Raw genomic sequence first — 25,644 nt, 5'->3', positions numbered from 1 at the left:
AGCCCTCAGCCCAGCTGTACTTTTCAAGGACTATGACAAAAGGAGGTGGCCTTGACCATTCTCATCCTAAGGCCCAAGCCTCCCCTCTCCTTCCTCCCAGCTCTGGTCAGGCCAGCAAGCTTTGCGGCTCTACAAGAGATTGTCTTGTGGTTCTCCCGCTGTTGGCTTTAAGGCGTGTGACCCATCTAGTGACCCCTCGCAATGGGAGGAGATGGCAAAAAATGATCTCACTTTACATAAAGGGCACCCTCCCAAAGTTCATCATCAACCCCACCCCAATGCATCTTGCAGAGACTGGGGATGGAGTGATGGGGTTCAGGTGGGAGAAATGGGGTGCTGGTGCTGCGGAAATGACGTTTTGCCTTTCAGAAAGTTTTTACAGGGGTGAGGTGGGCCCACAGGTGGAGTTGCTCTAAAAATGTGAGAAGTTTCCAGCTGTGGACTCTCAGAGGGAATTCTGGAAAAAAGGAAAGATACCCCTATCATGATACATTGTTAAAATATAGTGCGGCAGGTGCTATACCAGGGACATTTACAGCAGGAAGGGGGCAGGGCCACCTCTCCTTGGCAGGGGTGGCAGTGGGATGGGGCTGAGGTTGGGCTGGGCCTTGAAGAAGGAAGGTACCTGCCAGAGAGAGGGGAGGAGATTTCCAATCGGGGAAGAATGTGAGCGAAGAGTCTGGCCTGAAAGGCAGGGCCTGTTCAGGAAAGAGTCAGGAGTGCCCGCCTGGCTGATCTGTGGAGTGTCTGGGTCTGGGGAAGGAGATGATTCTGGAAAGTGGGTTGCGGCCAGTTGTGAGGGCATAAGTGCCTAGGTAAGGAGCATGGGCTTCTGTTGGCTTACTGGGTCTTTAAGTAGGAGAATAACATCACAGGATGTGTTTAACATTTTTGTATATTGTCTCATTATGATAAAGACTGTTACAATGAATTATATATTTTTAAAGTTTCCACTTCTAAAATGTTTTTAAAGTCACAGGGTGCACATCAACATCCCAGAACAAAAATTCCCATGGGGTTTTATTTATATAACCAATAATTAAAAGTAGATACATTCTGGGCTTTCCTGGTGGCGCACTGGTTGAGAATCTGCCTGCCAATGCAGGGGACACAGGTTCCAGCCCTGGTCTGGGAAGATCCCACATGCCGCGGAGCAACTAGGCCCGTGAGCCATAACTACTGAGCCTGCGCGTCTGGAGCCTGTGCTCCGCAACAAGAGAGGCCGCGACAGTGAGAGGCTCGCGCACCACGATGAAGAGTGGCCCCCACTCGCTGCAACTAGAGAAAGCCCTCGCAAAGAAACGAAGACCCACCACAGCCAAAAATAAATAAATAAATAAATAAAATTTTTAAAAAAATAGATACATTCTATGGGTAGCTATTTTAATATAGTATATTAAATATAGTATATTTTACTATAGTAACATATGCTTGAATTATAAGCCCTGCTAAATAATTGTGCAGTCTGAGCAAATCTGCCAAGTCTATAGAATAATGCTTACTATTTTTATTTTCATTTTTTTCCCCCTTTTCCTTCCTTTTAATTTTCATTTTCAATTAAATAAATAACTTGGGGGAGGGGAAGAGCTTCACCCAGTAACTACTGACATGCACCTGTGCTTCCTGGGCACACAGTATTTTCCCACCTCTGCAGCAATACAGGCAAATAATTCAGTAACTTCCATGCTTTTAGAAACAGTAGCCGAGTTTCAGAATAAAAGTATTTTCCCTGATCCTTCACAGCTCACCTTGAATGCTGTTTGGCTATTTCTAAAACTACCTATACTTTCTCCCCTTCCTTCTTTTTACTTTTTATTTAAAAATTCGAATCTAAAAAAAAAAGGAAGAGAAAAAAAAATCAAATCTATAGGAAAGTTGCAAAGGTATTACAACAAATGCTTGTATACCTTTCAATGCAATTCACCTACTGTTAACATTTTACCACTCTTTCTCTTTCTATATTCGTATGCACACACACATATATACACACACACACACATACAGTCCAGTCTCACTGGTATTTCCCTTTTTGCTTCTGAACCATATGAGAGTAAGTTGCAGATATCATAACTCTTCATCCCTAAATACTTCAGCATGTAACTTATAAGTACAAGGATATTCTTTTATACAATCACAATACAATGATCAAATTCAGGAAATTTAACACTAATATAATACAGTAATGCACATTCTTTAATCAAACTGCAATTATTCCAATAATATCTTTAAAGTATGTTTTTATCCCCCCAATCCAGTATCCAATTCAAGATCACACATATTATGTACTTTTCATTCACTTTAATTCCCTTCAATCTGGAAGTGTTCCTTATTCTTTTTTGTTTTTCATGGTATTAACACTTTTTAAGTTTATGGGGCCAGATGTTTTGTAGCATGTCCCTCAATGTGGACTTGTCTGACTGTCCTCTCATTATTAGACCCAGCTGATGACTTTAGGGCAGAAATACTACAGAAACAGTGTGTCCTTTGCACTACATCATACCAGGAAGCGCCTGATGTCGGCTGTCTCATTATTGGTGATGTTAACTTTGGTCATTTGGTTAAGGTTGTGTTTCCAGATCTCTCAACTGTCAAGGGACCCTTTTCCCTTTGTAATTAATAAATAATTTATGGGGAAAGATTTGAGACTGTGTAAATATCGGGCTTCCCAACAAATTATCACCCGATGATTTTAGCATCCATTGGGGATTTTTTTTTGCCCAAATCCTTTATTATAGTAGTTTCAAAATAGTGATCTTCTTACCTATCATTTCTTCTACACTTATCTGATATGAAGATGAGCTTTCCTTCCCCATACTAGTTCCTATCACGTAATTACTTATCTATTTGTCTACACGTTTGTATTTATATTTATAAGTATCAGTATGGGCTAATAGATTCTTTGAATAGGATATGTTATAATCTTTTACAGTTATTATTTATGTTGATGCCCAAATCATCCCCAGTTTTTCCAGTAATAACCCTTTCACAGTGGCTCCCGTGGGTTTGTTTTTTTTTTAATTGACTGAGGTATTTTCCATGAAATAAAAAACGTTAAAACTTCCTCATTTTCCGGACCCACAAGACATTCCAGCCTCACCTGGTATTTTCTTGCCCTAGACCTGGAATCAACCGTTTCTCCAAGGAGTGCTTGTTCCTTGTAGTGGAGAATGGTTTTTTGAAACCAAGATTTGGGTACTGGGTGTGGTAGAGAATGTATTTTAGAAAAATCAAATAAAACTCAGCAGGTTGTGTGGCGGCAGTCACACAGGGACAAAACGCCTTCTCCCTTCCTTCTTGCCTTTACTGGGCAGGGCCTCCAGCATTAATACCTTTCACTCACCACTCTTGCTTCCCTGAGAGGGGCTGGATGAGAGACGCCCAACCACAGAAACAATGGAGCATTCTTTGTGGCCTCCTGCCCTCTTTTACTGCCTCCTGGTTTCCCACCTTTGGTGAACCTGCGAGCTTGTCTTGCTCTGAACCTTTCCAACCTTCCCTATATCCAAAAAATTCATCCCACCCCCACCAGTTTCCAACGTGCTCCATTCTTTGGAAAGAGAAGAAGAGGATTTGGACTCAAACTCTGGTTCCTCTACCTGTGTGCCCATGAGCAAGTTAATGTCTCTGGGCCTCAGTTTCTTCATCCTTAAAATGCAGGAATCATCTTTAATATAATAAATTAAAATGAAAGTGCTTTGATCCTAAGAGACTACTACAAGCAACTCTATGCCAATAAAATGGACAACCTGGAAGAAATGGACAAATTCTTAGAAAGGTATAACCTTCCAAGACTGAACCAGGAAGAAATAGAAAACATGAACAGACCAATCACAAGTAATGAAGTTGAAACTGTGATTAAAAATCTTCCAACAAACAAAAGTCCAGGACCAGATGGTTTCACAGGTGAATTCTATCAAACATTTAGAGAAGAGCTAACACCCATATTTCTCAAACTCTTCCAAAAAATTGCAGAGGAAGGAACACTCCCAAACTCATTCTATGAGGCCACCATCACCCTGACACCAAAACCAGACAAAGATACTACAAAAAAAGAAAAGTACAGACCAATATCACTAATGAATATAGATGCAAAAATCCTCAAGAAAATACTAGCAAACAGAATCCAACAACACATTAAAAGGATCATACACCATGATCAAGTGGGATTTATCCCAGGGATGCAAGGATTCTTCAACATACGTAAATCAATCAATGTGATACACCATATTAACAAACTGAACAATAAAAACCATATGATCATTTCAATAGATGAGGAAAGAGCTTTTGACAAAATTCAACACCAATTTATGATAAAAACTCTCTAGAAAGTGGGCATAGAGGGAACCTACCTCAACATAATAAAGGCCATATATGACAAACCCACAGCAAACATCATTCTCAATGGTGAAAAACAGAAAGCATTTCCTCTAACATCAGAAACAAGACAAGGATGTCCACTCTCACCACTATTATTCAACATAGTTTTGGAAGTCCTAGCCACGGCAATCAGAGAAGAAAAAGAAATAAAAGGAATACAAATAGGAAAAGAAGAAGTAAAACTGTCACTGTTTGCAGATGACATGATATTATACATAGAGAATCCTAAAGATGCCACCAGAAAACTACTAGAGCTAATCAATGAATTTGGTAAAGTAGCAGGATACAAAATTAATGCACAGAAATCTCTTGCATTCCTATACACTAATGATGAAAAATCTTAAAGTGAAATTAAGAAAACACTCCCATTTACCATTGCAACAAAAAGAATAAAATATCTAGGAATAAACCTACCTAAGGAGACAAAAGACCTGTATGCAGAAAATTATAAGACACTGATGAAAGAAATGAAAGATGATACAAACAGATGGAGAGATATACCATGTTCTTGGATTGGAAGAATCAACATTGTGAAAATGACTATACTACCCAAAGCAATCTACAGATTCAATGCAATCCCTATCAAACTACCACTGGCATTTTTCACAGAACTAGAACAAAAAATTTCACAATTTGTATGGAAACACAAAAGACCTCGAATAGCCAAAGTAATCTTGAGAAAGAAAAATGGAGCTGGAGGAATCAGGCTCCCTGACTTCAGACTATACTACAAAGCTACAGTAATCAAGACAGTTTGGTACTGGCACAAAAACAGAAACATAGATCAATGGAACAGGATAGAAAGCCCAGAGATAAACCCACGCACATATGGTCACCTTATCTTTGATAAAGGAGGCAAGGATATACAGTGGAGAAAAGACAGCCTCTTCAATAAGTGGTGTTGGGAACACTGGACAGGTACATGTAAAAGTATGAAATTAGAACACTCCCTAACACCACACACAAAAATAAACTCAAAATGGATTAAAGACCTAAATGTAAGGCCAGACACTATCAAACTCTTAGAGGAAAACATAGGAAGACCACTCTATGACATAAATCACAGCAAGATCCTTTTTGACCCACCTCCTAGAGAAATGGAAATAAAAACAAAAATAAACAAATGGGACCTAATGAAACATCAAAGCTTTTGCACAGCAAAGGAAACCATAAACAGGATGAGAAGACAACCCTCAGAATGGGAGAAAATATTTGCAAACGAATCAATGGACAAAGGATTAATCTCCAAAATATATAAACAGCTCATTCAGCTCAATATTAAAAAAACAAACAACCCAATCCAAAAATGGGCAGAAGACCTAAATAGACATTTCTCCAAAGAAGACATACAGATGGCCAAAAGCACATGAAAAGCTGCTCAACATCACTGATTATTAGAGAAATGCAAATCAAAACTACAATGAGGTATCACCTCACACTGGTTAGAATGGGCATCATCAGAAAATCTACAAACAACAATGCTGGAGAGGGTGTGGAGAAAAGGGAACCCTCTTGCACTGTTGGTGGGAATGTAAATTGATACAACACTATGGAGAACAGTATGGAGGTTCCTTAAAAAACTAAAAATAGAATTACCATATGATCCAGCAATCCCACTACTGGGCATATACCCAGAGAAAACCATAATTCAAAAAGACACATGCACCCCAATGTTCACTGCAGCACTATTTACAATAGCCAGGTCATGGAAGCAACCTAAATGCCCATCAACAGACGAATGGGTAAAGAAGATGTGGTACATATATACAATGGAATATTACTCAGCCATAAAAAGGAATGAAATTGGGCCATTTGTAGAGATGTGGATGGATCTAGAGACTGTCATACAGAGTGAAGTAAGTCAGAAAGAGAAAAACAAATATCGTATATTAACGCATATATGTGGAACCTAGAAAAATGCTACAGATGAACCAGTTTGCAGGGCAGAAGTTGAGACACAGATGTAGAGAACAAACATATGGACACCAAGGGGGGAAAGCGGCTGGGGGTTGGGGTGGCGGTGTGATGAATTGGGAGACTGGGATTGACATGTATACACTGATGTGTATAAAATGGATGACTAATAAAAACCTGCTGTATAAAAAAATAAATGAAATAAAATTCAAAAAAAAAAATGAAAGTGCTTTGTGATCCATAAGGTCTCCATAAAAATGTGAGGGGCTGTTATTAATATAAATGAAATCCTCTGATGTATTAATAGCTTCATGAATTAATGCTCCCAGGTTATCAAGGCAGCCTGAAGAACTGGGAACCCCTTTGAAGCCAGAGAGATCCAGTCTGCCATTAATTAGTTGTATGGCCTTGTGGAAAACTTAGCCTCTCTGGGTCTCGATTTCTTCATCTGTAAAATGGGAATAACAATACCTACCTTGTAGTTTGTTGCTGGGTATCTGCTGAGCCACAGGGGTTGCTGTACTGACCAGGGCTGGAGTAGGAGGTGGGAGGGAGTGAGGGTGGAGTGTTGGGGCGAGAGGGCGTGGGAGAGTGATTCTCAATCATGGCTGTACATTAGAATAACGTGGGGAGCTTTTAAAAACTCCCAGTGCCCAGGATGCACCCCAGGCCAATTATATCAGAATCTCTGGGCGCTGAGACCAGGCATCACTAATTTTTAAAGCTCCCCATGTGATTCCCATGTTAAGTGAGCTAATAAACCTAACTCCTGCTGTCCCTTCTCTTCTCTTCCTTTGGGACTATGACCCAAAAGGGTAGCTAACGGTGGCAACACTAGGTCTGGGGCAAGGTGGTGAGGAAGGCACTTCAGAATGGGCAAGCTTTTCAGATCCCCTCGGACACAAGCAGCCGTGCACTGGGGCTGTTTCCTGAGTGTATTTCGGTGGAACTTGTTAAGCGACATCATTTGAAAGCTAAAAAGGTCTGCTTGCAGCACAGTGTTGATGCCTTCCTCCCTCACCACCCCTCCCCAAGTACAAAGGATCTTATTTTTAAAAGCTCTCCTTAATGATAGTGATATATCAAAATGATGTTGAAGCTGCCTGTTCAAAACATCAACAATATACTTAAATGTATAATAAGCACATTATGCGCGCAACCTGGGGTTAGCCAGAGACTTGTCATCTTGATCGCATGCTGTGCTGTCAGGCAGAGGCTTCCAGGAGACCATATGGGTGCCCCCCGGTCACGTCCCCCCATGCTGGGCTGGTCCCTGGCCCACATTTGAATAATTTGGGTTTGGGGATTACAATGAAGCTCTGTGTTTATGTTATGTTCTTGCTAGCACGTTCTTTGGAGCCGCTATCATTTAGTGTCTCTACCCCCAAAGATGGGGGGTAGTGTCTCTTTGTTTTGTCAGAGGGGTGGCAGGAAGGGCCAGAGAAAGATCCAGGGGTCTTAGCTACTAGGGTCCCTCTCTCCTCCCTTGAGCATCTGTCTTTGCTTTCTGGAGATCTTTCCATTCCTCAGGTAAATGCCTGGTTCCACCTGCAGTGAGGCCAGCTGGGTAGATCATGCAGTAAATAGTGCAGGTGGTTCCTGAACTGTCGAGGTGACAGAACACCTGGAGGTCGTGGTGCTCTTTTAGCTGCTGTGCACTGATCACCTACCAGGTGCCCGGTGCTTTGTGTGCATTGTTTGTTGTATCCCAACGGCCCTACACCCTGCAGGATGGATATTATCCCTACTTATTCTCCAATGATAAAACCAAGGCCCCGAGAGGTGAAATAAGTTGCCCAAAGTTACACAGCTAGTAAATGGCAAGACCAAGATTGGAAACCAGGGCTGACTGACGGACTCCACTCTCAACATTAAACTACACTATTCCATGAGGTCCAAGTTATCGGCTCCACCACCTCCTCTGGCCTACAGAAATGTGAGGATTCACGAGCAAGTCTTGCCTCTCCACAAAACCATCAAGCTGAGAGGTAGTACTTGTAGAAGTCTTGCCCTCCTTCCAGAATGATTTCCTCTTACCTCTATGACCACCACCAGCAGACATGACAATTACATAACAGACAGCAAGGAAAGCATTTCTTTCACACTGGCCTCAGGGCACTGTTCCCAGCCTTCTCTGGAAACTCATTGTGTGGACACATCTAGAACACACCACAGGCCGTCAAGGCTCGTCTGTGGCTTTCATGCTCTATATAGACATTCTGCTTTTGTGTCCATCCATTTTTGGTCCCCCTCGTCAGCAGAGGCCAGACTTGTAATGAGTTTAACTTAAAATCTAGTCTTGATTTTAAAAATTCAGGCTCATAGGATCTTACATGCACAGAATTTTAAAGCTGGAAAGGATGTTAAAGATTACCCATTTAGATGGAATAGAGAGCCAGAAATAAACCCACACACCTACAGTCAATAATCTTTGACAAAGGAGGCAAGAATATACAGTGGAGAAAAGACAGTCTCTTCAGCAAGTGGTACTCGGAAAGCTGGACAGCTGCATTTGCTCAGTGAAGTTAGAACACACCCTCACACTACACAGAAAAATAAACTCCAAATAGCTTAAAGACTTAAATATAAGACATGACACCATAAAACTCCTGGAAGAGAACATAGGCAAAACATTTTCTGACATAAATTGTGGCAATACTTTCTTAGATCAGTCTCCCAAGGCAAAATAAATAAAAGCAAAAATAAACAAATGGGACCTAATCAAACTTACAAGCTTTTGCACAGCAAAGGAAACCATAAACAAAATGAAAAGACAGCCTACAGAATGGGAGAAAACATTTGTAAATGACATGACCAAAAAGGGCGTAATTCCCAAAATATACAGACAGCTCATATAGCTCAATGATAAAAAAAAAAAAACCCAAACAACCCAATCAAAAAATGAGCAGAAGACCTAAATAGACATTTCTCCAAAGAAGATATACAGATGGGCAACAGGCACATGAAAGGATGTTCCATGTCACTAATTATTAGAGAAATGCAAATCAAAACTACAACAAGGTATCACCTCACACCAGTCAGAATGGCCATCATCAAAAAGTCTGCAAATAATAAATGCTGCAGAAGTGTGGAGAAAAGGGAACCCTCTTACACTGTTGGTGGCAATGTAAATTGGTGCAGCCACTATGGAGAACAGTGTGGAGGTTCCTTAAAAAACTAAAAATAGAATTACCGTATGATCCTGCAATCCCACTCCCACGCACGTATCCAGAAAATACAAAAACTCTAATTAGAAAAGATTCATGCACCCCAATGTTCATAGCAGCATTATTTACAATAGCCAAGACATGGAAGCAACCTAAATGTCCATTGATAGATGAATGGATAAAGAAGATGTGGTATATCTATACAATGGAATATTACTCAGCCATAAAAAGAATGAAATAATGCCATTTGCAGCAACATGGATGTACCTGGAGATTATCACACGAAGTGAAGTAAGAAGTCAGACAAAGACAAATATCATATGATATTGCTTCTATGTGGAATGTAAAAAAATGATGCAAATGAACTTATTTACAAAACAGAAACAGACTCACAGACGTGGAAAACAAACTTACGGTTACCTACGGGGAAAGGGAAGGGGAAGGGATAAGTTAGGAGTTTGGGATTAACATATACACACTACTATGTATAAAATAGATAACCAACAAGGGCCTACTATATAGCACAGGGAACTATATTCAGTATCTTATAATAACCTACAATAGAAAAGAATCTGAAAAAGAATATATATATATGTATATGTACAACAATCACTTTGTTGTATACCTGAAACTAACACAACATTATAAATCAGCTATACTTCAAAAAAAAAAAAACAGAACAAAGACAAAACAAAAAAAGAAAAAAAAAGGTTATCCATTTATATTTCCTTTATTTACAGTCAGGGAAACTGAGGTCTAGAACTATTTAGACACCTGCTAAGTTTACAAAGTGAAATCAGTGGTCAGAACACAATACTACCATGAAAAATTAAGTCACATGATCCCTTTCCCCTTGTCAGTCTATCCCAGAGTTTCGTTCCTCTCTGACACTTTGATTGCTTTTCTAGAACTTAATTCTGGGACCTCCTCCACCAAGAGATGAGGCAAAGTAGGTAGGACCTGTGGGCGGGCAAGACAAAGGGGGCAGGAGGTCACTCACCTTCAACCCCAGGCCACAGCTTGGGATCAAATGCAGCCTGGAGAGATGCTGGTCACAGAACACTTTTGCCTCAGAAACCAGGAACATTTTGAGGGCACAACTCCACGTGGCAGGAGGGGGACAGGGCATTTAGCAAAGCCCCTCAAATAGATGCCACTGTGAGGAAGTTCCAGTGGCAGGGGAATCCAAGACCTGGGTCCTGGTCCCCAGTTGCCTGGAGAACCAGCTCTGATCTCCTTGAGAGCTCTGGCCCCAGCACAGCCCCTGGTGTGTGCTCAGTGAATTATACCTTTGAAACTACCTGGGGAGCCACATGAGGAACCCAGGTGCGTTTCTGAGGTTTCTCCTCCAGCTGGGGACAGAGAGAAGTATTTCACTCTTACTCCACAGATTCAGTTCTGAACGACTTTAGCAGTTTTTTAAAAAATTCAGTCTATCAGGGCTTCCCTGGTGGCACAGTGGTTAAGAATCCGCCTGCCAATGCAGGGGACACAGGTGCGAGCCCTGGTCCGGGAAGATCCCACATGCCACGGAGCAATTAAGCCCGTGCACCACAACTACTGAGCCTGTGCTCTAGAGCCCGTGAGCCACAACTACTGAGCACGGCGTGCTGCAACTAATGAAGTCTAGAGCCTGTGCTCCACAACAAGAGAAGCCACCGCAATGAGAGGCCCACACACCACAACAAAGAGTAGCCCCCCCTTGCCGCAACTAGAGAAAGCCCATGTGCAGCAACGAAGACCCAACGCAGCCAAAAATAAAAATAAATTAAAAATAAATTTAAAAAAACAAACAACAACAACAAAAAAAACAATTTTCCCAAGATTACCAGCAGACAAGTGGGTATCATTCCTATCTGTAAAATGGGAATAATACTGATCTCATAGCACTGAAGGAGTAAATGAAATTATGTTGGTCAAACTCCTGGCCCAGTGCCCGCCCCTGGAAAAGGCACTCACTGAATAGCTAATGTTTGTATTCACTGATTGGCCAGATCCTTCTTTATAATACAAAAGACTCAAAAGGTTTGTTTTTAAAGAGGATACTTTACGGGTCAGTTCTATTTTAATGTGCCTAGGAAAGGTGAAGAATTCCCACGTCTTCACTCAACTGCTCAGATGTGAGTACCCAGCTCACAGCCAGCCACTCATGATGCTAATGTTCCTCTGGTGGATGTTGAGTCAACGTTACACGCGCAGAGACGGCCACATTTCAGTACCCTAACAGAAAGCGGAAAGCGTAAAAATCTATTAAGAGAACATCTTTCATGATCCAAAGAAACTCACGTCTTTTTTTTTTAAAGGGAACTTTATTTTTATTTATTTATTTATTTATTTATTTATTTATTTATTTATTTATTTATTTTTGGCTGTGTTGGGTCTTCGTTGCTGCGCACGGGCTTTCTCTAGTTGCGGCGAGCGGGGGCTACTCTTCATTGCAGTGCGTGGGTTCCTCATTGCGGTGGCTTCTCTTGTTGCAGAGCACGGGCTCTAGGCACACGGGCTTCAGTAGCTGTGGCACGAGGGCTCAGTAGTTGTGGCTTGCGGGCTCAAGAGCGCAGGCTCGGGAGTTGTGGCGCATGGGCTTAGTTGCTCCGTGGCATGTGGGATCTTCCCGGACGAGGGCTTGAACCCATGTCCCCTGCATTGGCAAGTGGATTCTTAACCACTGTACCACCAGGGAAGCCCGAAACTCACATCTTTGACATACTTTCAGGTTCTGACTGCTTTCAAAGTCGGGCACAATAGAGCTCAGGGGAAGAGATCCCCCATCAACAATAGTTGTAATCTCTAACCTGTATAAGATGCTTTAGTTTTCTGTACCTTCTTTTCTTTTATTTTGGCTGTGCTGTGCAACATGTGGGATCTTAGTTCCCCGACCAGCGATCCAACCCGCGCCCCCTGCAGCAGAAGCGTGGAGTCTTAACCACTGGACCGCCGGGGAAGTCCCTGCTTTAGTTTTCAAAGCACTTCCCGTATTCAATGCAGTAACCTTGGAAGAAAGGCAGGGGAGCCTTATACTCATTTTACAATCAAAGAAACTGTGGACTAAAGGTATTCAACAGAGCTGGGTCTGAAATGTCTGATAATTCCAAGAAAGCACACTGATTCCAGTAGCTACAAGAGGAGAGATTGAGTCCACTCAGTAACTATTTACAGCTTCTATTTACTATTTACTACTATGGGCCGGGCACTGAGTGTTGGGGAGGACAGTGAACGGGGTAGATGTGGCTCTGTCCTCATGGGGCCCACAGTTTAATGGAGTTTGATGAGTACAGTCACTGCCCGTCTGCAATTTGTTCCTCTCCTCAGGGTGGCTGCTCTTTCCAACCTGACGTTAGCAATGCGCGTCTAATGTAAATCTCTGCTGCGCATATGCTCCAGAAAAGGCAGCTACTTTTGCTCATTGGCCAGACACAGCCCATGGCTGATGGCACGTCATTCAGTTTGGTCAGCTGATGCCCTCATAGGGGGTGATCAGAGCCCTACACATTCTGTCTTTCACGTCTCAGATGTTTGGATCTGAAGGCCAAGCAAGGTCCAGCGGTCCAAGGCTCGTCCTCTCTTGTGGATCCAGAGCTAACAGGGGAGCCTCCTTGGAGGGTATCCCCTTCACCACGGTTTGGATTATGGAGCCCTGGCTGCGGGCCCGGTGACTTCTGTGTCAGGTGTCGGAGGTGGAAAAGTGAGGGAGACGGAGGCTGGGGAGCTATTTTCATCTTGTTCCAATGGCTTAAAACACCAGCTTTTCTTGTGCCTTATTTAGATGAACAGTCTTGACCTAAAAAAAAAACAGTCTTGACCACAGTCAAAGCTGTGACTCAGTTGAGCTCCTGAGTTGCTCAAAACGCCCCGGGCTCCTGTCTGGGGCTATTCTGAACAACATCTTTGGATGGTCTGAGGTGGACATCACGTTTAGGCAACTGAAAGAGCCTTTGGCAATCATCCCCCTGGATTTTGGGGCCAGGATGAAAAACAATGGTGTTTGGGAGCCCAGCTTGCTGTTCTTGCCCACTCTTATTTTTAAATAGTGTGGGTGGGACTTGCCCATTCAAAGAAAAGTGTGTTTCTAGCTTTCTAAAGCAGAGAAGATGGAACCTGCAGACATACCAAGGTAAGCCCAGAGACCAGATTCCACCTGAGGCACCACTTGTGCTATGTGTACCAGGGACACACTCCCTTGGGGAGAGGAGCCACGTGGCAGGGCCATGGTGGGGTAAACACGTTCATTTCAAACCTCTTCTCAACACCAGGCTGGCCTGAGGGAAGCCTGCGGAGTAGGGCAGGTTTGCCTCTGGTGTCCTGTGCTGCCCTCTGATCACTGCACAGCCCCCTACCCTGACCCCACTGTTGAGTCCTGTCCCTGCCTTCCTTTCCCAGACAGTACCCCATGCTCCAAAATGATCTCTTTGCCTCACCACACCCATCTCATTAAACTATTGCTTTCTATTCATGTAGAACCCCGGTAACAGGAGAAAAGTGCGTCCCTCACTTTGTCCCAGTGTCCAGCCTGCCTGAGCTCAGGATCTAAGTGGGAATGCACAGACAAGAAGAGGTGCCCAGATGTGAGGGCAGAGGCAGGGGTTCTGGGGACTTGGTTGGAATCCCACAAGTGCTGTTCCCTGGCCGGGTGACCATGGTCTAAGGCTCTTCACCTCTTTGAACCTCAGTTTCCTTTTCTCTGACAACCTCGTGGGCCACCAACCTACAGAAACATCTCTATCAATGGTTTCAGCAAATACAAATACAAGCAATAAGGGTGGGCTTTGTACAAGTTTTGAAATCAGCCTTTGGTGGTGATGTCAATGTTAATGCCACCCAGCTACCCCCTCCAGTACCAACAGGCTTGACTAAGTTACAGTCAGACAGTAATGGCGGTGATACTCATAAGCATGTGTATAGTACGTGCAGGGCAGGCTCTGCAGCCAGACTATCTGGCTTGTATCTGAAGGCTTCCACTTCCTGGGTGAGTGGCCTTGGGCTGGCATCCCGGTTCCCTTATCTAGAAATTAGGGTAATGTGACAATGCCCCACCCCTTCACAGTGATGTTACGAAGACGAAATGAGTTGATTCATGTAAAGCTCTCGGAACAGTGCCTGGCATCTAGAAGGCATTCAATAAGTATTATTATAACTAGTAGTCGACATCTGAAGAGAATGCTCAGGTGCGTTAACTGTTTAGAGAATCACATCATTTTACGAATAAGGAAACTCAGGTTCAAATGGATGAAATGTCTCACCTGGGAACAGAGCCCAGGTTTTCTGACTCCAAGACCAGTACTCTTCTTCTGCCACATGGACAAAAGTACTCTTCAAACTAAACAACAAAGGCCCATGACACCCAAGTCAGAGGTCGATATTTTTGTAACTTCTTGTCAAGGGCTAGATAAAATCAAACAAAGGTGTAGATGTGGCTTTTTTTTTTTTTTTTTTTTTAGATGTGGTTTTTAACTGGTGGGCTCCCCACCCTAATGTCTGTAGCTTTTCAGAGCTGCCAAGGCAGGTATGACCTGCCAGGTGACTAAGGTTCTGTAAATATGACCTCAGAGGGAGGATGAATTTTCCCCGAAGAGGACTCGTGAGAACAGTCTGGACTCTTTCTGGGCTGCTGGGGGATAGGAGGGTTTGGAGAGAGATTAGAGGTCAGATGACTTCATTCACCCAGCTGCATTGAGGGAGTTTCTTCACCGGATTTCAGCTGCTGTTATTCAATTCCCACTTCAATTTAAAAATAAAAATTAAAAAATTTGGTTAAAGGCAGAATCCAATATCCCAACCTGAAAAAGCAGTTCCAGAGATACAGATGAGCAAGTGCAGCCAGATCCCTCTGCCTGTGGAAACACTGATGGCAAAGCACTGACCCTTCATTCTGGTCCCTCCCGCCATCCATCAGGCCACCCGGCAGTTATTCTCCCACCCGACACGCATTTATTTATTTATTTTTATTTTTATTTTTTATTACTTTATTTATTTTTAGCTGTGTTGGGTCTTCGATTCTGTGCGAGGGCTTTCTCTAGTTGCGGCGAGCGGGGGCCACTCTTCATCACGGTGCGCGGGCCTCTCACTATCACGGCCTCTCTTGTTGCGGAGCACAGGCTCCAGACGTGCAGGCTCAGTAGTTGTGGCTCACGGGCCCAGTTGCTCCGTGGCATGTGGGATCTTCCCAGACCAGGGCTCGAACCCGTATGCCCTGCATTGGCAGGCGGACTCTCAACCACTGCGCCACCAGGGAAGCCCCCGACACGCATTTATTAAGCTCTCTTTTAAGGCCTCCTCTTGAGTTACTTGTGGCTCATCCAGCAGGCACAGTTAGCTGCAGCTAAGAACGGTGGCCTGGTGCCTCTCTTCAGGGGCAATCCTGGCTCAAAGCAGTAGCTTGGCCTCCTTGGTTTGCCCCTTCCCTCCCTCTTTCCCTTTTAATCTGGTCCAGTGTCTTCAGACATGGCGAGGATGGTGATTTCCTAAAGCATGGCTATTATTTTGTTTGCATATTCAGCCCACCTGGATGTCATGTGTTTAATTTCAAAGCACCATTGGACCCGTTTTTTTCTCTGCTTCTTGGAAACAGGTCCTCCCAGAGCTGCCTCTTAGGTCCTCCCCTGCCACATACAGACGGTTACACTCACACCCCCTCATCAGAAGAGCCCAGAATGATGTCTCCCTGTTGTCACTGTTGGGCATCCACACCCAAGGCATGTGGCTGTCGGATACCCTGAGCTCTTCTCCACTGACAGCAGGAGGGGAAGGGGGAGGATGGGGAGGGAGGGTGTCAGGCAAAGGGGCGAGCCCACAGCACCAGGAGGCAGAGACCTGGGAGCTTCCTGGTTTCTGTCCTGGCTCTGCCAGTAACTAACTTGCTCTCAGACCCCAGGCAAGCAGCTTCACTGTTCTCTTCTTCAGTTTCTTTATCTGTATCTCAAGGATGGGCAATTGCCCTTGGCTATAGGGCTATAGGGAGGACCAATAGAGAGAGTATGATGTCACGTGTTAAAAAGTTCCAGTCCAGGGACTTCCCTGGTGGCGCAGTGGTTAAGAATCCGCCTGCCAATGCAGGGGACACAGGTTCGAGCCCTGGTCCGGGAAGATCCCACATGCCGCAGAGCAACTAAGCCCATGCGCCACAACTACTGAGCCTGCGCTCTACAGCCCGTGAGCCACAACTACTGAGCCCTCGTGCCACAACTACTGAAGCCCGTGTGCCTATCGCCCATGCTCCGCAACGAGAAGACACCGCGATGAGAAGCCCATGCACCACAACGAAGAGTAGCCCCCGCTCGCCACAACTAGGGAAAGCCCGTGCACAGCAACGAAGACCCAATGCAGCCAAAAATAAATAAATAAATAAACTTATTTAAAAAAAAAAAAGTTCCAGTCCTATCTAAAAATTAGTTACTATGGATGACAGATTGTTATAGGGGCAAAAGAGAGTCCTGCTGATTTAGATGCCTAACTCCTATCACCTGCTTAATGCTTTTATGTGACTATGAAATAAGATGAACCACCTCCATGATGTGGGGCTAGAGGTTCATGCCCAGACAGTTCTAGAAAGGGTTGAGAAACCAGAAACCTGTCACACAAGTTCATACAACTCACAGGGCAAGTACTCAGAGATGAGGGATGATGTGGCTATTGGTGCCTCTGGTTGTAAAAATGCAACATGGTTTTAAAATCTTTAGCAACAGTGTCTTAAAAGGCACCAGTGTAAGAATATTCATTTGTGTATATAGGTCTTTTGTGCTTCTTTTTCTCATAGTCTATGCATACATCTCTGTTTCTTCCTATATTTATCCCACTTCACGTATTTTTTCAAAATTACTTTAACTTTTTATTCCCATTTCCCTTGGTATTTCTCCCTTGAACTGGTCATAATTTAAAAACAAGGTTAACATCAATGCCAAAATAGACTCACAGACATAGAAAACAAACTTATGCTTACCAAAGGGGTAAGGGCGGGGAGGGATAAATTAGGAATCTGGGGTTACACACTACTACAGATACACACTACTACATATAAAATAGATAAACAACAAGGACCTACTGTATAGCATAGGGAACTATATTCAATATCCTGTAATAAACCATAATGAAAAAGAATATATATATATATATATATATAAAACTGAATCACTTTGCTGTACACCTGAAACATTGTAAATCAATAATACTTCAATTAAAAAAAAGATTAACAACAACAATTCGAGGTTCATTGTTCTTGCCTGTGTTTATTGAAAGAGTTTTAAATACCCTGCTCTGATTTTTAGATTGGATGGATAGAATATTTTATGAAAGGTGAAATCATCAAGCAACAAAACTTATTTTTCACCAACATACTAGAATTTTTACAACAGAATGTTCTGAAACTATTAGGTTGGCCCAAAAGTTTGTTTGGGTTTTTCTTTTTTTTTTTTTTTAAACATCTTTATTGGAGTATAATTGCTTTACAATGGTGTGGTTAGTTTCTGCTGTGTAACAAAGTGAATCAGCTATACATATACATACATCCTGCTTGGGTTTTTCTGTAAGAACTTTTTGGCCAATCCAATATTTTCAGGGGATTCTTTTTTAGGTCCTCAATGAGAGCAAAATCTTTAAGGGCAGGTTTTCGGAAACAGCCAAAAATGAGCTGGATTTGCCTCTGAAGCTTTAGCAGCTCTGTCCCTAGCACCCTCTGAACAGATTTTCACGTCCTTTTCCCTGCACGGGGCAAGCTCTCTAGGCTCCATTCTCCAGTACCCTCCCAGGTCTGCCTGCTCAGCTGTGGGCTCAGGGACGGACTGCCCTTAGACCTGGGGAAGAGGGCACTCATCCTGGGCCTTACACTTTATGGGACTGCTCTGGTCCTTCCCCTTCCCGTGGGCTGAGAAGTTCATGGGGCCAAGTGGCTATGCCCCCCGGGAACCTGCGCCTCCCTACTAGACCATCCTCAGGGTACCAGGAACTCCCAAATTCCCTGCCCAAGGGTCTCCAAGTGCAACTGCAGGGCCTGCATGACCTGTTTTTCAGATTGCACAGCTGCTATGCTTACCTCTGGCTGGGAGGGGGCTGAGGGCAGCGGCTTGCGTTGGCGGGGGCGAGGGTGCTGTGTGTGTGCAGGGCGGGGTGTGGAGGTGCACTCACCTAAGGTCCCGCATGGTGGGAGACAGAGCTGGGAGTGGAAGGAGAACAGGGCAGGGGGACCTACAGGTTGGGGGTTGGGGGCCGTGCTGCCCTATGTGGACTTCAAACTTTGAGGAGGGTAAACATCCTAAATCTGAGCCTGGCTTGCCTTCTTGTTATGAAGGTATATTTGTCAAGGTAGGAGGACAGAACATATTTTAATTCACGTTTTGTTAGCTTGATTTATCACTTTCAAATGCTGAGGTATATGGTCTGTGGCCTCTGTCGGTACTGTCACCTTTTTATGTTAAGGTGGTCTGAGCTGGGGCAGGCCTGTTGTTTGGCCTAGTATCTACCCCTCAGCCCGGCCCTGTTTGAAGATGCCCAGCTTCACCCCAGATCCTGATCTATGACTCCACACGGCCCAGGGCCAGCCCCACCCAACCACTCCATACAGCCCTGGTTCCTGAGAGCCCTGGAAAGGAAATTTCAACAACTGGGAACTGAAACTGGTGAATCAGGCTGGGACTTGGGCTAGATCATTGCCTTTATTTGCTTCAAGATGTAGGAGGCCATTAAAGGGGAGGGCTGGTTTCTCCTGGGGCCGACAGGCTGGCCCTTCAGGCGGCTCCCTAGGGGACCTGGGCACAGGCAGCACGACGGGTGGAGGGAGTTGGAGGTGGTCAGGGCTCTGCAGAGACCTAAAGTTGAGAGATCAGGTGAGTCAGACCCGGAGAGAACAAGGCCCAGAACCGGGCCAAGACCAGAACGGCCTTCCAAGCCCATTCCAGAGTCAGTTACGGGAGGAGAAGCAGAACACTGCTGCTTACGGGCAGTAGCACCTGCTATGGTCTGAATGTTTACGTCTCCCTAAAATTCACATGTTGATGTTCCAACCCCTAAGGTGATGGTATTAGGGGGTGGGGCCTTCGGGAGGTCATTAGGTCATGAGGGTAGAGCTCTCACGGTTGAGCTTATGCCCTAGAGATCTTGCTTGCCCCTTCCTCCATGCAAGGACACGTGAGAAATTGCCGGCCATGAACAGGAGGGCCCTCACCAGATCACGACCATGCTGGCACCTTGATCTTGGACTTCCAGCCTCCAGAACTTTTGAGAAATAAGAGTGTGTTGTTTAGAAGCCCCCCAGGCTGTGGTATCCTGTTACAGCAGCCCAAATGGACTAAGCTAGTACCCTTCTGGAAAGGTGTTTCCCAACACGCCTCTTGTGGGGAGCACCGTGGGCCGTGGGAGGGGGCCCTCAGTCTGGGGTGGGAGCTGAGCCCCGGGAGTGTGCTGTGAGAGCAGATTCGTTGATGCCTTCCAAGGAGGTGGGCTCGGCACCCACAGGCCTTCCTCCGGCCTGGTGCCCTGTTCTTGTAGAAGAGAGACAGCCAGGGCCTGGATCACGTAGGGCCGCGCTGGCTGTGTTGAGAACTTCGGGTTTTATTTTTGGTGACAGGACATTGTCGGAGTGTTTGAAGCTGGGCAGTGATCTAATATGACACACAGGGAGGGGATCCCTGGGACTGCTGTGTAGACTGCGGTGGACAGAGGGTGGCCAGGTTGGAGCCTGAAGGCTCCTGCAAAACTCCAGGTCAGAGACACTGGCAGTGTAGACTTGATCAGATGTTCCCATCTGAAATTCAGGAAGTTCATGCACTTAGATGGGAGTGGGGAAGAGGGGGGATAGTGTATATATATATATATATATATATATATATATACACACACACACACACATATATGTATATATATATATCTTTATTTTCATTACCCTCTAACTAAATTTATCCTTTCCTTCAATGATCAATGTAGGCAACAAATCACATTAATATGAGCATTGCCTGTGACTTTGACACCACTAGAAATCACAGATGTTTTTATATCACATTATATACAGTTACTGCAGGTCTAGAAACATTGTCTATATTCAACACTACCTTGGAATTATAATAGTTATTAGACTTGCCACTAGATCTTTTCATTTCATGTGGTAATAATAAAGCACATCTATTAATATATCACAAGTTTATTGTTTACAATATTTTGATAACTGTATTTCAATATGATTGGTTTCCTTTGTAATCCTCACTATTTTATTTTAGGTATTTAAAAACATTATTTGGATACAGGGATTCATAGGTTCTGGCAAAAAAGATGTCGGGACAAGGTGGAAATAGTAGATGTGGTGAGAAATGGTCAGGTTCTACATGTATTTTGCAGGGAAAGCTGGCAGAATTAGCTGATGGATTAAGTGTGGAACGGAAAGGAAGAGAAGTCAGCACTCCTGGGTCTTTGGCCTGAGCAGGTGGGTGAAAACTGATGGTGTTACAGAGAAGAGGCAGATGGGGTGGGCGGGGGGAGCAGGCTTGGAGGGGCAGGGAATGGAAAGTTCTGCTTGAAGTCTGTTGATTATTGGACGTCCAAGAGCAGAGGTCCAGGAGACAGTCATATAAACGAATCTAGAGCTCAGGGGAGAAGCTGGGGTTGGAGATTCAACTTTGGGAGGCATCAGCCTAGAGACTGTATAAAAGCCATAGGACTGGATGTAAATATTACTACAACCATCTTCTAGATCAGGTACCTACTATGGGCAGAGCCAGTTCTTTAAGCCTTGACTTCCTCTCCTAAGCAGTCCCTACTCTGGTCCAACAGGCTAAAAAAAAAACCTAGTATGATGAATCAAGCCCCTCACATGGGGACCACTGCAAAGAGGAGTTATTTGACCCTGTATTGAGTCTGGTACCAGAAAGATGAAATACATGAAATTCCCTTGCATCTTGACAAGTGGCGCATCTTTCCCCTAATTCAGACCTCTGCACGCCTGTGGAGCCCATGGGCATTTCACGTGCAATGGACTGCTCCAGCCACAATGTAGTCCAGGCAAGGATTACTTTAGAAAGGTGGTAATTTAACTTCACGACCAAGAGACATTCTCATATACAATCGCTCATATTGATGCTAAACCTTAAACACTGTTACCAGAAACCCAAGGGTGGTTAGTAATTTTGTTTCAGACACGAAAGCATGTCACGAGAGCAGTCACCAACGTGACTTACTGGGCCTCAGTTTCCTTATCTATTAGCCAAACAGGTTCAACAAGGTGTAGTGAACATCCCCAAGGCTCTAAAATGAGGTTTCCCTTTTCTCTGAACTTGCTTCCCCTCTTGTGAATGTCTCGTAATTCCAGGAAGAGGCGGGGAGAATTCTAGGTAACTGCATTTCTGTTCCTGGCTGGCTGCTCTGATCTCAAGGAAGTCTTCCTACATTTTGGGGACTCCATCCTTTTTAAGCTCTTGTATAAGAAAGGAAACTTTCAGAAGTGACTGGAGAGATGAATTTCATGATTACAGAACACTCTGAACAGAATACAAAAAGCCCAGAAGAATCCTTTATTTGAATCACCGTAAAAGTATTTCTTGAGTATTTTGTATCACACAGACCATAGTATTTGCAAAGAGATAAAATGTGATGTGGTGACAGACTGTGGGCTTTGGAGGCAGGAGACCCGGCCCCAGTGTCAGCACTGCCACTTTCTAGCTGTGCGACCAGGGGCAAGTTTCCGATTATAGCTACCACTGCGTGCCTATGTGCCAGGCGCTTTACAGAAATGGTGTCTTCCCATCATGATAGTCACCCCCATTTTACACATTAGGAAACATTACATATAGTTCAGTGCTGTTCCCCAGCTCGTGGGTCAGGGCTAGGATCAAGCCCAGGTCACCTAGAAGACTCTAAGTTCTCCTCATCACTGCAGGGAGACCTGGGGGAGAAAGTGCATATAAAACACCTGGGACGTAATAGTTGCTCAATGCACACCGCTTTCTTCTCATTTTGGGCTAAAACAGATAATACAGACTTACAAGTCCAGAGAAGATTCTTTGCATTCTACCCCTGCCCGCTGGCTTCCTTCAATCACTTAATTTTCACCAGCATCAGAGCCATTGAAAATATCAGCCCCTCATCCAGGAATCTACTTTGCTACCAGGAAGATTTGTGGGTCCAACTTCGGCAGCCTTTGCCTCATCAGGGCTGGGCTCTGTGTCCTTGAGGTGCAGTCTTGGGAGGAACATTTTTTGCTGATCTTAAAATCAGCTCATATCCTCAGAGCACTCACTATGGGCCAAGGACTACGTCCAGCACTGAGGTGCATTTTCTCACCTCATCCTCAGAGCAGACCTGAGAGGTAGATACAGTTGATATCTCTATTTCAGAGAAGAAACTGAGTCTTACAGAGGGCCAGCCACTTTGCTAAGGTCACACATCTTGCCACTAGCAGTCAAGATTAGAAATGAGGTCTGTCTCGGGGACTTCCCTGGTGGCGCAGTGGATAAGAGGCCGCGCTCCTAATGTAGGGGGCCCAGGTTCAATACCTGGTCAGGGAACTAGACTCCCCATGCATGTCACAACTAAAAGTTCTCATGCCACAACTAAGAAGCCCACATGCTGCAACTACGGAGCCTGCCTGCCAAAACTAAGGAGCCCGCCTGCTAACACCCGGCGCAACCAAATAAATAAATAAATATTTTTTTAAGAAAAAAAAAAAGAAAGAAAGAAATGAGTTGTCTGCCTTACTCCTAAATTCTTCGTGCCACTTAGAAAATATACATTTCTTTGGGCAAACTGGGGTTGGCTCATCTCCTCCCAGCTGTCTTCTTTAGCCTCCCCACAACCCAGTAAAACAAACACAAGCCCAAAATAGATTATTTCTAAAATGAAGATTCCTAGGCGTTTGGGAGGACCCAGGGCTTTAAGTAAATAGCTATTGACAAAGGGAAAGCTCTATGGGTTACATTGCAAAGGCCACGCGGACAGTCACGCCCCCTGACTTAGTAATTGCACCCCTGGGATTCTGCTAAGGTTATATTTAACATAAACAAAAACCTCCACGAGTATATTTATCATGAAGTTATTTCAATATCTAAAATTTAGAAGCAACATCAATGTCCAAAATAAGGAACTGCTGTGGACCACTGTGCATCAACACAACTGAACATTATGCAGCCATTAAAATGATGACTATTTAGTCTATATAGAAATGGAGAAACATTTACGGATATTATCACACATGATTAAGTGAAAATACTAGACTATAAAATATATGTGCAGGGCTTCCCTGGTGGCGCAGTGGTTGAGAATCTGCCTGCTAATGCAGGGGACATGGGTTCGAGCCCTGGTCTGGGAAGATCCCACATGCCGCGGAGCAACTAGGCCCGTGAGCCACTACTGAGCCTGCGCGTCTGGAGCCTGTGCTCCGCAACAAGAGAGGCCGCGATAGTGAGAGGCCCGCGCACTGCGATGAAGAGTGGCCCCCGCTTGCCACAACTAGAGAAAGCCCTCGCACGGAAACGAAGACCCAACACAGCCAAAAATAAAACAAAAATAAATAAATAAACAAATGTGGGGTTAAAAAATATATATATATATATGTGCAATATGATTGCGACTAAGCACAGTATATATGTGTATGGGCAAAGTCTGAAAAGGAATTAATGAAAATGAAAATAGTGCTGTTAGACTGGTAGAGTCATAGGTCCTTTTATTTTTCTTTAAAGCAATTTCTGCTCATGTTTTTAAAAAAAGTTCAAGCAATAAAGAAGGTGTGAAGTTGAAAGTATTTCTATTCTCCAAAGGTAGTTCTTATTACATTTTCTTTTTTTAAATTAATTAATTAATTAAATTTACTTATATATTTGGCTGCACTGGGTCTTCGTTGCTGTGTGCGGGCTTCTCATTGCGGTGGCTTCTCTTGTTGCGGAGTATGGGCTCTAGGTGCATGGGCTTCACTAGTTGTGGCATGCAGGCTCAGTAGTTGTGGTTCATGGGCTCTAGAGCTCAGGCTTCAGTAGTTGTGGCGCACGGGCTTAGTTGCTCCATGGCATGTGGGATCTTCCCGGACCATGGCTTGAACCTGTGTCCCCTACATTGGCAGGTGGATTCTTAACCACTGCGCCACCAGGGAAGTCCCACCTATTACATTTTCATGTGCACATTTCATAGATGCATTTTTAAATTTAAAAAGATATTTAATGCTATTTTTAGTTATAAACCAAGCAAAAAAAGTCCTTTCCTTCACAATAGCTAGTACCTCTTTCTTTCAGATCATTTGGATTCTTTTAATTAAACTTAACTTTGGTTATTAACATTTTTTAATTTGAAAAATTTTCAGACACACAAAAAATTTAAAATATAACGTAATGGTCATATGTGTACCTATTATCCAGTATAAAAACAAGACACTTAAAATACAGCTTTATTTTAAGACGTCCCGTGTACACCTCCCTAATCCCATCTCTCCTTCTCTCCCTGTCGGTGGTCATGACTCTCCTGAATTGACCGTTCATCATCTTTTTCAACTTTTACCATGTATATATAGCTCTCAAAAAAAATATTTGCTATTGTTTTGTACGTTTTAAACTTTTCTATAAATTTCTGTAACTTGCTTGTTTTGCTCAATATAATTTTTGTGAGAATTATCCATATCGATACAAATAGTTCATTCATTTTTCACTGCTGTTTAGTATTCCTGTGTGTGAATGTAGCATGCCTGTCGGTGTCTCAACCTCCTACATCCTCTCCATGCTCTCCATCTCCCTGCCCACAGGCCTGGCTCTCTGTGGCCATCACCCCACATCATCACCTGAGGGCTTTCTCGGGCTGCTGCCACTTGGGGAGGCCCAGAGGGCTTGGATTTAACAGCCCCCAGGAGCAGCCCTCACCCATGTCTGAGGGGCGTTGGTAGATAAATTCCCACGCTCCCTCACTCCTCAGGCAGGACCGCTCTGAGGCACGTGCTCTGCACTGTCTCCTGGAGTTTCCACGTGCGATTCAGCTCTGGGTGGTTGCCCACAGCAGTGACTACTTTGATCATTGTCTCAGGCCATCTTCTCCAGAAGCTGATGCTGAACCAGAACTTGGGGCACAAGGTGTTTATTAGGAACACCTGCAAAAGGAAGGGGGGAGGAAGCAGGATCGGGCAGAGGGAGAAACAGAACTGCGATGAAGGCCCGATGAAGCCTCAGCCAACCTGCAGGGGACCCCAGAGGGAGTGGTGGCCTGCAGAGTGTCCCATGGAACACCCAAAGGGCTG

The 25,644-nt window shown here is 44.1% G+C and overlaps 1 protein-coding gene and 1 long non-coding RNA gene across 2 annotated transcripts in view; one reads left to right on the top strand and one right to left on the bottom strand.

Annotated features, from left to right (window-relative positions):
• Window positions 1-25,644, bottom strand: part of USP3 (ubiquitin specific peptidase 3) — a 222,414-nt gene that overhangs the window by 158,392 nt on the left and 38,378 nt on the right. The window lies entirely within an intron of this gene.
• The window catches only part of LOC309654340, a 66,048-nt gene that overhangs the window by 19,583 nt on the left and 20,821 nt on the right, over window positions 1-25,644 (top strand). The window contains exon 2 of the long non-coding RNA XR_014260165.1: window positions 20,778-20,862. This is a non-coding gene — a long non-coding RNA (uncharacterized lncRNA). The remainder of the gene's footprint in view (window positions 1-20,777; window positions 20,863-25,644) is intronic.

The sequence above is a fragment of the Balaenoptera physalus genome, assembly GCF_965194825.1.
Source record: "Balaenoptera physalus genome assembly, chromosome: 2".
In the NCBI taxonomy this organism is placed as follows: domain Eukaryota; kingdom Metazoa; phylum Chordata; class Mammalia; order Artiodactyla; family Balaenopteridae; genus Balaenoptera; species Balaenoptera physalus.
Note: the sequence above shows the minus strand (reverse complement) of the source record. Positions and strands in the feature narration are given on the sequence as shown.